Source organism: Pelophylax lessonae (genome assembly GCF_965119305.1).
Source record: "Pelophylax lessonae genome assembly, chromosome: 1".
NCBI classification, from domain to species: domain Eukaryota; kingdom Metazoa; phylum Chordata; class Amphibia; order Anura; family Ranidae; genus Pelophylax; species Pelophylax lessonae.
This window is the reverse complement of record NC_138768.1, coordinates 209,454,090-209,469,087: the sequence shown is the minus strand read 5'-3', so window position 1 is coordinate 209,469,087 and position 14,998 is coordinate 209,454,090. Positions and strand designations below refer to the sequence as shown.

The window sequence follows — 14,998 nt, the reverse complement described above, 5'->3', positions numbered from 1 at the left end:
AAATTCCTGTTAGTTGTTACCAAAACAGGTGTCCCCATTGGAATTTTTACGAGCACTGATTGTTCTGGTGCCAGCCCTAACATTTTAGATTTTCCATTACTTTCTGTCCTAGTGAAAGCAGTCACCAAAACAAATAGAGACAGTGGGGTTGATTTACTAAAGGAGTTTAGGTAAGTCACTTAGCAATGTAAAATTTAACTTAGCTTAGAGAATATGTCTAATTATCCAGTCATCCAAGTAAAAAAAAACCTGAATTTGTTTGCACAGTATTGGATGGTTAAAGTCAGCACAGCTTTAACTTATTCACTAAGTTAAGTGAACGTTTTCTTGCAAAATTCACTGTGTTTAGTGTACAGTCTATATTTTTTTTTAGCAAATCAACCCCTATGAATCTTACAAGTGGGGGGACAGACAGCAATAAAAAAAATTTACTTTTTCCCTACTTCATCCAAAACTACACAAAACATGTGACGATTTTCCTGCTAAATCTTAGCATGGTACCTAGAAATGATGTAGTCTGCATATAAAACTTTTGCGGTTTAGAATATAATTTATAGTTATACCTTGCATCTGTTGGTGCATGTTCATGGGCAGTTTGTCTGCCTCTGCTGTGCTCTCTTTAACTAATAGCTGATGTGGCAGGAGGTATCTTAGTAGGAGCTATAATAAGGGATCATTTGCTGCCCTAGTAATCCAGTCTCTGTACAATGTATTGAATGGCTTTTTTTAAGAAACCCGACCAGAAATTGCTAAACGCTCTTTAAATCAGCCTTTCTCAATCAGGGTTCCATGGAACCCTAGAGTTCCTCCAGAGCTTGTTAGGGGTTTATTGAGCAACTTCTGCCTCTAAGATTCTTATTGACCCCAGTGTTCTTTTAGCTATCTGTAAGGAGGGAATTCTTCCCAATGACCACAAATGTGAGGATCATTCTTTCTAGTGACCATCACACTAATTTGAGCTGTAGGTAGAATAATTATCAGTAGGGTTTTCCTGAGCCCGAAAAGTTATTTCAAGGGTCCCTCTATGTTACAAAAGTTTGAGAACATCTGCTTTAAATTAACCACTTGTCTATCATAAACAGCTCTATTTTGGCCTCATTCACACAGGCGCCGAGACACATAGTCCGCAATTACTAGGTACAGCCCATTCACAGTCCTGATGGCACACAAAAATATGTTCAAACAGGCAGACAAGGGGGTAGCCTGGTAGTCCAAAATAGAAAGGACTTCATTCAAGAGGGCTACCGACTTTTAATGGACACAAATACATATACACCACTGGCATCCGATCCCCTTCCTACATTTCAAATAAAACTTTAAACCTTGGTGGATTAGGCTTGGAAGAATGGTGTGCTTAACATTAGGGAAAGATCCTTTTTACTTCCTTCTGTGTGTAGCATGCCATACTTCTACCACCTCCCCAAGGTTCACAAATCTCTAGTAAATCCTCCAGGCAGGCCCATAGTGGCCAGCACTAATAGTTTTATTAGCAGCCTTTTAATGTATATTGATTCCTTCCTCCAACCCATAGTCTGTTGTTAACCATCTTGTTGTCATAGAGATGCTCAGACAAATATCTTATAATAGGGACTCTAGTCAAGTCATATAGTTGCTCAGACAATATTCCTGGGCGAATCATTACATGTGGGCATCTTTAGACTTTTCTTCCTTATACACGTCTATCCCGCATGATATAGGCCTTAGGGCGGTGCAATACTTTTTGACGAAGAGTGGGTAAACTAACTCAAGACAGGCCAATTTCTTTGTGGATAGTTTTGAATTTTGTCTAACTTATAATTATTTTACATTTTTAGACCAGTTTTACCTACAGCTTAGGGGTACAGCTATGGGGGCTAATTTTGCCCCGATTATGCAAATTTAACAATGGGCTACTGGAAGGATGAGTACATCTGGGCCAACAAACCCTTTGCTAGACATCTTATTTTTTATGGCAGGTACATCGATGATGTCCTGCTGATTTGACATGGTGGCCCAGATATGTTCTCCCCCTTTGTTGCTTATTGTAATGCCAACTTTATGGGCTTGTCTTTTACTCACGTTTTAGATTCAAATGAGTTATTCTTCTTGGACTTAGTTCTAGCTCATGACGATCACACCATCATCATCAGGAACCATGTCAAACCCACAGGGGGCAATTTACAAATACAAGAGGCCTTTGATTCACAAAGAACACCCTCATGCCAAAATATGAAAACTACATCATCAAAGGAGAATATTTAACACAGTTAGATTTATCACAACTTATAATGATCAATACAAATTATTCTCCAAAATCATTCATAAACACTTACATTTTTTAAAGTTAGAACAAAGACCAGGCCCCACCTTACCATCTGTACCACAGGTCACCTTTCGGAGAGCACGAAAGATAATGAATATTCTGGCTTGGAGTGAACTCAAAATCACCAATAACAGACCCATGTCAGATATTAGATCCTACTTTGACAATAGAACAGGTGTTTTCCAATGCAGGAAAAGGGGCTGCCTTACATGCCAATTCGTAACGCATGGATGCTCTACCATCAGTAATAGCAAAGGCAACACTTTTTACATCAAAAAATGTATTACATGTTCGACTGAATATTTTATTTATGTTCTCGAGTGTTCGTGAAACCTACTATATGTAGGAAACATAACACGCACTATGCGCAAACGAATAGGCAAGACTTATTCTAAAAGGTTGTGAAAAACACAGTGTTCCTCACCACTTCCTACAGGCACACAAGAAGGACATCAATTGCTGGATGTTATGCAAATCGAGGCAATCCCCAATGGCACATTGACCGCAAATGAAAGGTTCCCCCTCCAGTGCAAGAGAGACGTTCTGGATATTCAAATTCGGTTCTTTTTCCCATTGTGGCCTCAATGAGAGCCATGGAGTGCATACCATCATTTAAATATAGCCTACTCTTGCGCATACGGGAATTGGTTATAGTTTTTTTTCAACCATTTCCCCTCTTCCCCCCCCCCTTTCACCTTGATTGTTATCCTAACAGCTGGTGCTGCCTATAATTATTTCTTTACCTATAGGTGGGGATGTAGTTTAGTGATGAATTTTTGTCCCGTGTGTATTGGGCACAGTTTTGTGTATATATATATATATATATATATATATATATATATATATATATATATATATACATACATATGCACACGTTTTATAATATAATTTTTGTTATGTATACGATGTTTTGCATGATACATGTTAGTAGTGCTGCACACAGCCAATAACCAACAGCCCTGATGTGTTAATGTTAGTCTGGGAAGTAAATTGGCTCTGCCCACTCCCACCCATCTCATCCATGGCCTTTAAATATCACTGTTGCCATCAATTCTGTGACTTGAGAAAGCGCATGTGCACGAAACGCATCGTTACGGCAACGCTCTCCCCTTGCGTTCCAGGCTGGTTGGATCAGCTTTCTGCTCCAGTTATGGCACTTCTGTTCCTGAGTTTCTGAGTCATTGTGACATCACATAGAAGTACTGACGGGTGCCGGCTTGGCTCCGAATGCCCGTGGCCCAACACAGTGGCTGGTTACCACACTCCAGTGGCCCTTTTCATTCCATCCACCGGACTCAGCAGACATTGGCCCAGCTCCATTTTTCCGGCTTGGTATCCTTATTTTAACCTTTATCTCAATCATTTCTTGTTCAATACAATTGTGGAGGTTTTGTGGTATCACCTATATCCGGATAGTACTGTGTACACTGGTTGCTTGCTGGATAGTCATTTCATGTACTAACTTTTACGGCTGCACCGGATTAATTTGGGACAGTGAACAGTGTTGCTTTCCACATAGTTTAGTGCTGGGGACATTTTGCTATTTATAGACAATGAGTCTCAGCGTCCTTGTGAATGAGGCCTAAGACCAATGGTCCTGTTTTTGTAAGTCCTTGATGCTGGCCTGCTTGCTTGTAAGTAGATGTGCAGAATGCAGCTCTGTACAACTACTTTTGTGCATGCACCTTAAAGTGGATATATATTCATAGATACAAAAGAGAATAAGAAACAACATAACCAAATGATATTAATACAATGAATGCATTATTTCTACTAGATAGAGTATATCACATAGTCATTTATAACGTCCAGATATATTTTTGCATTATATATTAAAAACTGTTAATAGTATTTTCTTTAAAAAAAAAAAAGAACCCTATGTTGTATATAGATTGCAGTAAAATACAAAATATAAGGTTGCCAAAGTTTTTTTTTTTTTTTTAATCTTTGTTTTAATTATAGAGATTGTAACTGATGATTATGTTTTATAAGGAATTACGTTTGGTAACCAATAAAATGTATATATTTATGACAGAAATGGGACAACAAACTGTGAAAGAAAGCAGATTTTAGTCAGTTTTTGTAAAAAGCTATAAAATATTCATTATTGAGTTTGTACTAAGATGACAGGTTTTAAGAATAAAAAAGTGGCCTCTAAAGAAGTACTATGTTGCTGTGTGATTGATCCTGAAGGCTGAACTCCGAACAAACCTCTAAATCCACAGATGAAATGTATATGCTTTACCTAACAAAGTATTTGCATTTCTGTTCAATCATTCCTCAGACTTTCTCTGCTGCAATTATGAAGCACCACTAGGTTTTGTCCCTCCTCCCAACCTGAGACTTGACAGTGAAGGAAAAGCAGCAGCGATTGCGCTTTTCTATCAATTTCTTTGTGCTCTCTTGTCAGCATGTCCCTTGTTATCACATGAGCTTTTCAGCATACCTGATTGGTTATGTGTGCTGCTTCTCCTTCTTCAAGTTTGAGCTGTGCAAGAATTGAAATGCCAAGTAAGTGTCCTTTTACACAGGCAAACTGTTTGGGTTCACCTGTCAGTTTTACAGGTGGACCCAATCAGACCCTCCTGTCTCCTCTATGAAACATATGTGTCCGTTGACATCCGGCAACATCTGATCCCATCCACTGAAAACAGACAGATGGAAATCTGTTTCCCATCTGTCTGGCAGATCGGATGGCAGTCAGGTGTATACAGATAGGTTCATTTACATTCAACAACCCATAAAGGAGAGCGGGCTGTGTCTGTGCCCAAAAAGGAGAGTGGACATCGACCAGCCATCCACCTGCTCAGTGGGTATTAGCAGACAGATTACCAACTGAGAAGGCGGACTCCAATTGAGCCTGCCCTGTGTGTAAGGGGCCTAAAATCGCTTTGAATTGTATTTCTCTGTTTCTTTTATGAACACATACCTGTAGAAATTTGTGCTTTTTTTTGTACGTACTTGGAGTTTGTTTTGAAAAGAAAATGTTAGCCAGGATAGTACTTATCTGCTGTGCAATGTATATTGTTCATTCCAAAAAGGAAGTGTATTACCAGCTAGACAATTTAATCCATTTTGACTGGTTTGTCACTGGTCCTTAAATAATACATTATGATTATGCACTGGTGTATATTCTATGGCTTTAAGAAAGAAGCAGAAAATCATGTGTAAAAAATTGGAAAAATACTTTGCTATTATTAACTTAAGATAACATGCACATTTGTGAATTAGGCCTGGTTCACAGTGGTGCGACATGGGATCCGATTTGTGAGAGCATCAGTTGCATGACGTGTACAAATTAATGTTTTTCCTATGAGAGCCGTTTTAACTGATTCGACACAAGTTCCTCAACTTTAGAAAAGGTTTCTGCACTACTTTGGTCTGACTTTGATACGACTTCAATGCCAAGTGTAAAAAGTCACTTTAAGTCGGATCAAAGTCGGACTGAAGTTGCAGGGCAAAATTGGATCAGAAGTCACACGACTTTCATGTTGGAGCAGTGTGAACCTGGGCTAAATGTTAATAGAAACCTAAAGCGTATCTAAACCCAAAAACAAAAAAGAACATATTGCAGCCTAGTCCTTAGATGTGGTGGTAGCATTCATTTTTATTTTTCAGTCTGAGTACAGAAAAATACCTGTTGATGTCCTTGTCACTGTCACCTTATCTTTCTTTTGTAAACTAAAATAAACCACCATGTAATGGAGATGAACAAAGGTTCCCCCCTTAGATAAAATGGATAAGTGTAGATAAGTGTATTCATGCAAGAACTAGAAGTGGGTTATTCTCAGGATTACAAGGTGAAAGTAAAGGAAAATAAATAGGATAACTAATCTGTATGACCACTGGGGAGATATTCCTTCACTTCACCAGGACAGGAAGTAAGGGGAATACTTCCAATATGCAGACATACAGCTGTAAAAAAACTTTCACCAGTCTATTAAAAAAGACCATACTCGATGGACCACTTGGTCTTTTTCTGCCGTCCTCCATTCATATTTCAATGATTCTAGTATTCCCATCCCAATCTGTGATCCTGTTGTAGACATTTCCTTTCACCTTTTGTCTTAATTGGGACCAAATCCAACAGGATTACAAAGAGGCTGTAATCCTGTCCTTCTCTAGCTTTCAAAAACATGTTAACGGAATGCCATACAACTTTTAAAAAAAAAAAACTATCATAAACTATCTAAAATTTAGGCACAAAATTTAAGATCATAAAATAGTTAATGATGCAAAAGATGTTAACATGTAATGTCTGCAGTCCTGTCAACAGTCTTCTCCAAAAAATATCTAATGCCTATCTGACAAGATCAGAGAGTTTCTCATTACCTTTTATACTGAAAGAATACACCTATTATAAACTCAGTGAATAAAGCGTTAAAAATTTTTGCATAACCTTGTCCTCACTTAAGAAAGTAATTATAGCTCGGAGCTGGTGCTCATGTAAACGTGGTTATTTTCACATGACTCATGGCAAATTGATGAACCAGAAACACTTGCTGCTAATCCTCAGTCTGGATAGGCGCAATGTTTAACATTGCATTTCCAAATCTTATAATGACCCCATCTGCATGAAATTAAAGTGTTAGACTAATATTTGTGTTAGGTATTATCTATGTACTCCAGATCTGATTTTATGTTTAAAGCCTAACTTTATAGTGCAATTTAAACAGTTGGTTTAAACCATGCTGGTCCAAATGAACCAGTTCCTTAACTTACGCATGCAGAGGCTGTATGCACTGCGTAAAATGTATGTAGCCTTAGCTACGTACTTTATACAGCACTGTGTTTCTCTGAATGACTGTGGTGGGAAGGTCGGGTCAATGACATCACAGTTGACATCATAAAATCCACCACAGCCAATCAGAGTAAGCTTGTTCTAATTTAGAAAATGCAAAGCTACCTGTGAATGGCTGAGCAGTGCTCAGCCTGGCTCCATTTTGTTCCTGGAGAAGGGTGGGAAGTCCCTCCCTATACTGCTGCCAGAACACAGCGCTGTATACTGTTTGTAGCTAATACTACATAAAGTTTATACAGCTGATGCATGTGTTTGTGAAGGAAAAAGCTTGTTTGGACCAGCTTGGCCCATACAAACTATTTAAAGCTTACTAAAACATAGAATTAGGCTTTAAATCGCCCCAGAATGTGTGTATGTCTGTGTGACTGTGCTAGGGACATTATGGGCTTCCCATGGGCATGGATGTGCATGGTGAGCACATACCTTGTAATGCTCTGCAAATAATTGGTGCTGAGAAAATAAATTGTGTGATACAAATTAGTTGTTTATAACACCAATATCTAATATTCATCATTTCCTTTAACAATTTAAAGTGACAGTAAATTCTGGTTTAAAAAAAATCTACTAAAGTATGCATTCTTAACTAAAAAAACAATAAACAAAAAAATAAACCTTCAGTTGATCTCAGCCTTCTCCAAATCTCTAAATTCCTTTTCTTCCCCTGCTGTGATCTGACTTCCTGTTAGAGGGTGACTAAATTCATATTTCATGGTCCCACTGTATGTAGGAAAGTAGCCACCCTCTCTTGCTCATTCCCCAAATGGACTATGGGAATTGTAGTGTGAATGACTGCAATCAGAGGGCATTGCTTGTTTTAAACAAATGGAAGTGGGGGGGGGGGGGGGGAGTCGAGGTTTTGGACTGAGATATAAGCTGGGGACCAGCAGCAGTGGAGCATGGAGAATAAGTAAGGTAGGAAGTGTGAGGTAAGTACACTATATTACCAAAAGTATTGGGGATGCTTGCCTTTACACGCTCATAAACTTTGATGGCTTCCCAGTCTTAGTCCATAGGGTTCAATATTTAGTTGACCCACCCTTTATTGCTATAACAGCTTCAACTCTTCTGGGAAGGCTGTCCACAAGGTTTAGGAGTGTGTCTATGGGAATGTTTGACCATTCTTTCAGAAGCGCATTTGTGAGGTCAGGCACTGATGTGGACAAGAAGGCCTGGCTCACGGTCTCCACTCTAATTCATCCCACAGGTGTTCTATCGTATTGAGGGCAGGACTTTGTGCAGCCCAGTCAAGTTCCACCACCCCAAACTCGCCCATTCTTGTCTTTATTTGTTCTTGCTGTGCACACTGGTCCGAATCATTTGATGGAGGGGGGATTATGGTGTGGGATTGTTTTTCAGGGGTTGGGCTTGGCCCCTTAGTTCCAGTGAAGGGAACTCTTAAGGCGTCAGCGTACCAAGACATTTTGGACAATTTCATGCTCCCAACTTTGTGGGAACAGTTTGGGGAAAGCCCCTTCCTGTTCCAACATGGCTGCGCACCAATGCACAAAGCAAAGTCCAAAAAGACATTGATGAGTGAGTTTGAGGTGGAGGAGCTTGAAGCTGTTATAGCTAGCTGCAAAGGGTGGGCCAACTCAATATTGACCCCCACGGTCTAAAACTGGGATGCCATTAAATTTCATGTGCTTGTAAAGGCAAGTGTCCCAGTACTTTTGGTAATATAGTGTATGTGCAGGTGCTTTTTTCCTTTAATGCCTCTTTCACATGGGGTGGGCTCTGATTAGATCAGCAGGAGGTTCTGTCCACTGATCCACTGCTGATCAGAGCAGATCGGGCTGATGACAGGTCTGTGTCTGCTCAGTTTATGCAAAGGGGACACCAACCAAGCCTGCTCTGCTCTATAGGTGGTCGGGTGCAAATGCATTCCGCTGTTAGTTTACACGCTACTGCCCTCTGATTTGCTTAGACAGAGGGAGACTGATCCCCTTCCATTTGTTTTTAGTGGACACAAGTCAATTTACACATGCTGGTTCATAGGGGTAAATTGAGGGTCCAATCAGGTCTATCTGAAAAACTGGCAAGCAGACCTGATCTGACCCTTTGTGTGAAAGAGGCATAATACAAGAGAGGGGGGTCAATTAAAAAAAAAAAGAAAATGAGTTCCACTTTAAAGAGACATTGAACTTTGCGCAAATGTTTTTTTTTTTTTTTAATGGTCTCTCTGTAGTTCAATGCCATATTGAGCTAGTATGCCCTGCATGCTAGCACATTATGACAGATTTACCTCTCAAACAGAGTCCTCCAATGCTGAGCTGTCACCGCTCACAGTGCTTCCATCTTTACCCAATCTTCTTTCTGGGTTTGCACTCTCCAGTCACTTGTATGGCCAGGCAACGATGATGTCACTCATGCACATGCGCCACGTCACATCACCATAGTATACAATATGGGTGCTGTGCATGTGGTCAGAGCTGCACATGCATGGCTCAGATTACATTACTGCTGACAAGCTGGTAGTGGCATTTATGACAGAAGAGACCACTGTTGTCTCTCTGTTATAAAAACCCTGCCCTTGTCTCTCTGTTATAAAACAACAGCATTTTTTTAAATATGAGTTTAATATCGCTTCTTATTCTGTGGTCACTATGATAGGAAGTAAAGGAAAATTTCCCCAGCAAGGTCACAGATAGTAATGAAAACCTGGATGAAAGTTTTGGCTGGAGTTGGGTTTTAATTAAAGAGTTCAATTCATACAGTTATTTTCACAGATTATAAAAGATACAGTAGCTACCTACTAGATAAAAAAGCTTTGTTGCAGAATGAAAAAAATTTAATTAAAAAAGGGGAAGGAAAAATGGGAAGAGATAAAAAAAAATCAAATATCCTATTTTACGAGGTAGACACAGAATGCTCAATTTGTACAAATGTGCTATTGAGAAGAAAAGGTATTTTATTACTTTTGCAGCATCACTGTTAGGGAAAATAAAGCTTTTATGAGACACATATATAGACTGCCATTGCCAATCTCCTAAAATGTTAGTTGCTTGTCTATCATGCACCATTCTTTGATGAGTTATTGACTTGACAGTGCAGATCAGTTGTGTGCTCACTCTGATTTCACTTGCTTGTACTAGGTCTGTGAAGAAAAATCACAGTCAGGGCATCAGCAAAAGACACAGGCACCTAGCATTCTTAGAAGAGGGTTACAATCTCAACTTAAAGTGCACCTGTGTCTAGACTATGGACATGAAAGTATTTGCATATACATAAAACACAGTAAAGGAGCCTTAAAACAATCCTTCATGGACCCCTGTAACTAAAAGTGTTGTAGAGCAATTCATCCTTTACCATTCCAAAATAGGGTTTCTGAAAAGTTTAGAGCAGGGGTCTTCAAACTATGGCCCTCCAGTTGTTCAGGAACTACAAATCCCATCATGCCTAGTTTTGTCTGTGAATGTCAGAGTTTTATAATGTCTCATGGGATGTGTAGTTCTGCAACAGCTGGAGGGTTGTAGTTTGAGGATCCCTGGTTTAGAGCATGTGGTGCTTGTTCAAGAAGTCTGATAGGCCACTAAAGCCCTGCTGCCATAGAAAATAAAGGGAGGTAAGCTGTTGATTTTAGTGCCTCTGTTGTGATCTCTGAGAATGAATTGCTTCACAGTACCTTCCAATACGGAGGTCAGTAAAGGTTTGTTTTAAAGAGTTTTTACTGCTTGTTAGAAGAATATATAAATATCTTTATGTCCATAGTCTTAAGAGTCACAGTAAATATTTCTTTCAAGACAGGGAATTACCTTTAGTTAGGACAATAACATTTTTTTAATTAATACCTTCAAAACAGGTTTGGAACAACAGCAACATGCATGTTAACATACATGTCATTTTCTATGTGAAGCTTCCCTTTGAATGTGCCTATAGCTTTGATTTTATGTTTATATTGAAATAAATGGAGGCATTATCTTTAAATGTATTTTTGAAATGTTAATAAAGTATATCATTGTCAACAAAACAAGACAGACTGTGTGTAAATTTTAGTAAGAAAAATTAGTAACTGAAATAAGCATTGTCTTTTATACACAAACTAATATTTGCACAAGAACTACTTTTTACCCTGATACAAGTTAAGGGTATTCACCTGGAAGCATATTGCATTTGTAATAATTAAATATATATTAATTAATCACGTGCATGCACACTATTAGACAGATTTACTTTCCAGCTTTTTATATGTCCTAGAAACAAATCTTTCTCCACTCCCTCCCACAAGGCTGTAACTCTCTAGAGATAAGTGAATTTTGTTGTTTGAGAGAAAACTTTTAATAAACGTGACGTGACCAATCTGTGCTTCCTGTAGGTTTGACCACTTTCCATGTTACATTTCTAAGCAGTAAAACCACAGGAGCCCCCCTCTCTTTGCCCAAAGCGGGATTCCCTGGCCCAAGAAGAAAGTACTATATTACAGCCCTAAGTAGATCCTGCTGGGTTATAATGGGACAGGCAGGAAGACAGAGGCCAAGATATCTTGGAAAAAAAGCCTGTACTAATGGAAGGAGTAAAAGAGTCAAAATAAATGTATTAGATTATACTAAGAAACAGCCAATGCAATAGCCCCCCTTCTTCCCGACTACAATCAGGGCATTTCTTCTGATCCCTGATAAAAAGAAAGTTTCTTCTGACCCCTAAAACATGTTGGATGTTTTTTTAATGTAAACTAATACATTTATTTGGATCATTTTATTCTCTGGTCTGGTGCTCCTTCTATTGCTGCATGCTTTTTTCTTGTAGCTTGCTGGGGTACCCAATGGAGGGTTGCCTTTTTTATTATGGACAGCTTGGTCTGGGCCAGTGGGCTCTCCAAATGATTTTGTCCTCCCACTGCTTTGTGGGAACTCATGCCGAAGTCCCAGTGCCTTTTGGATGTTTTCTTCTGCATTAATGTTTGTCCTGGAATGCAGGCTTCCTGTAAGGTGCCACTCTGCAATTAGTGAACGGTTATGTGGTCCTTTGGACGATTTTAAACTGGTTTAATAATCCACCACACAAATTGAATATTCATCCAGTAGTGAGAGTGATAGACCATATGTTAAATGCCCAGTGGAATGGATTTCCATTACTTTTCAAATTATTTATTTTGCATTATCGGTAAGCCACGAAGATACTGTAACACCAGTTGGGAGGAGATGGAAAATCCAATGGGTATTTCTTGCCATTGAATTACATGAGAAACCAACATGTGGTTCAATATTCCAGAATGGAATGAGCTAGCCTTTAAATAATAGCAGTTTAATTCAGGATGAAAAAAATAGTGACAGAAATTCACAAGGAAGAAAGTACTCAAAAGAAAAATGTTTAATTTGGTTTACCATAAGAATGCCTTTTTTTTTTTATAGTCTTAAATACCTTTTTTTTTTTATATTTTACAACAGTTCTTCCTAAAGTGAATTAGTTAATATATTACTAAGGCAAATACAGTATTTAATAAATTACTGACTCCTCTGTCAATGTGTTTCGTCTGGGAAAATTTGATCATAAAACACCTGTCTTCAGTAGAAACTGCCCAATATGTTCCACTTATGTAACTTGCATCATCATCATCACTTTAGAAACACCCCTTTCGGAAAGGTGACTAAATCCCATGAGAGTTTAAGCTGATGTGGACAACCAAGTAGGCATTCCATTCTGTGACTTCAAGCAAGATGGTTCGAGAAACAGTTCTGTGTTTTTTGGCATTTTATTTGGCATTTTATTTTATTTGTGTGGATGCAGAGAATGCCACTGATACCATCAATACAACACTTATTGAAGACACTGAGATTGCCAGGGGCAAAGTCATTGTAAGTATGTAATAGTTATAAGATTTTAAGGGACTATCAGAACAGGCGGTCCCTGGGTTACAAGCAAGACAGGGTCTGTAGGTTTGTTCTAAGTTGAATTTGTTTTTAAGTCAGAACAGGTAAATTTTTAAGTGTAGCTCCAGCCAAAAAATTACATTTTACGTTTTTTGGATAGCATAGGGAAGGTTTAACACCATTGTGACATTTGTTTTGCTGTCTGTACCCCTGTTCAGAAGATGTCACCCCACTTTCTGTCCCTATGACAACTGGATTTTGAACATTTTTGGTTGTTGTAGAAACAAGGGTTGGTGATAAAGCTTCAGTGGAGACACCTTTTTCCCATGAGAGCTCTTACAGGAGTATATTTTGTTTGTTTGTAACCCGGAGACCTGTAGTCCACAAACTTTTTATTGGTACTGTGTATTCTTTACCAATGTACAGTGCCTTGCGAAAGTATTCGGCCCCCTTGAACTTTGCTACCTTTTGCCTCATTTCAGGCTTCAAACATAAAGATATAAAACTGTAATTTTTTGTGAAGAATCAACAAGTGGGACACAATCATGAAGTGGAACGAAATTTATTGGATATTTCAAACTTTTTTAACGAATAAAAAACTGAAAAATTGGGCATGCAAAATTATTGAGACCCCTTAAGTTAATACTTTGTAGCGCCACCTTTTGCTGCGATTACAGCTGTAAGTTGCTTGGGGTATATCTCTATCAGTTTTGCACATCGAGAGACTGAAATTTTTGCCCATTCCTCCTTGCAAAACAGCTCGAGCTCAGTGAGGTTGGATGGAGAGCATTTGTGAACAGCAATTTTCAGTTCTTTCCACAGATTCTCAATTTGATTTAGGTCTGGACTTTGACTTGGCCATTCTAACACCTGGATATGTTTATTTGTGAACCATTCCATTGTAGATTTTGCTTTATGTTTTGGATCATTGTCTTGTTGGTAGACAAATCTCCGTCCCAGTCTCAGGTCTTTTGCAGACTCCATCAGGTTTTCTTCCAGAATGGTCCTGTATTTGGCTCCATCCATCTTCCCATCAATTTTAACCATCTTCCCTGTCCCTGCTGAAGAAAATCAGGCCCAAACCATGATGCTGCCACCACCATGTTTAACAGTGGGGATGTGTTCAGGGTGATGAGCTGTGTTGCTTTTACGCCAAACATAACGTCTTGCATTGTTGCCAAAAAGTTTGATTTTGGTTTCATCTGACCAGAGCACTTTCTTCCACATGTTTGGTGTGTCTCCCAGGTGGCTTGTGGCAAACTTTAAATTACACTTTTTATGGATATCTTTAAGAAATTTCTTTCTTCTTGCCACTCTTCCATAAAGGCCAGATTTGTGCAGTATACGACTAATTGTTGTCCTATGGACAGAGTCTCCCACCTCAGCTGTAGATCTCTGTAGTTCATCCAGAGTGATCATGGGCCTCTTGGCTGCATCTCTGATCAGTCTTCTCCTTGTATGAGCTGAAAGTTTAGTGGGACGGCCAGGTCTTCTTAGATTTGCAGTGGTCTGATACTCATTCCATTTCAATATTATCGCTTACACAGTGCTCCTTGGGATGTTTAAAGCTTGGGAAATCTTTTTGTATCCAAATCCGGCTTTAAACTTCTCCACAACAGTATCTCAGACCTGCCTGGTGTGTTCTTTGTCCTTCATGATGCTCTCTGCGCTTTAAACGGACCTCTGAGACTATCACAGTGCAGGTGCATTTATACGGAGACTTGATTACATACAGGTGGATTCTATTTATCATCATTAGTCATTTAGGTCAACATTGGATCATTCAGAGATCCTCACTGAACTTCTAGGGAGAGAGTTTGCGGCACTGAAAGTGAAGTGGCTGAGTAATTTTGCACGCCCAATTTTTCAGTTTTTTATTTGTTAACAAAGTTTGAAATATCCATTAAATTTCTTTCCACTTCATGATTGTGCCCCACTTGTTGTTGATTCTTCACAAAAAAATTACAGTTTTATATCTTTATGTTTGAAGCCTGAAATGTGGCAAAAGGTCGCAAAGTTCAAGGGGGCCGAATACTTTCGCAAGGCACTGTACAGTGATGATGAAGTTACTGCAGCTTTTATTCAGTT

The 14,998-nt window shown here is 38.9% G+C and overlaps 1 pseudogene across 1 annotated transcript in view; it reads left to right on the top strand.

Annotated features, from left to right (window-relative positions):
- Positions 1-12,712: 12,712 nt before the first annotated feature.
- Positions 12,713-14,998, top strand: part of LOC309544565 (selenoprotein M-like) — a 32,148-nt pseudogene continuing 29,862 nt past the window's right edge. Inside the window, exon 1 of the transcript XR_014226137.1 lies at positions 12,713-12,895. The product of XR_014226137.1 is annotated as a selenoprotein M-like (transcript). The remainder of the gene's footprint in view (positions 12,896-14,998) is intronic.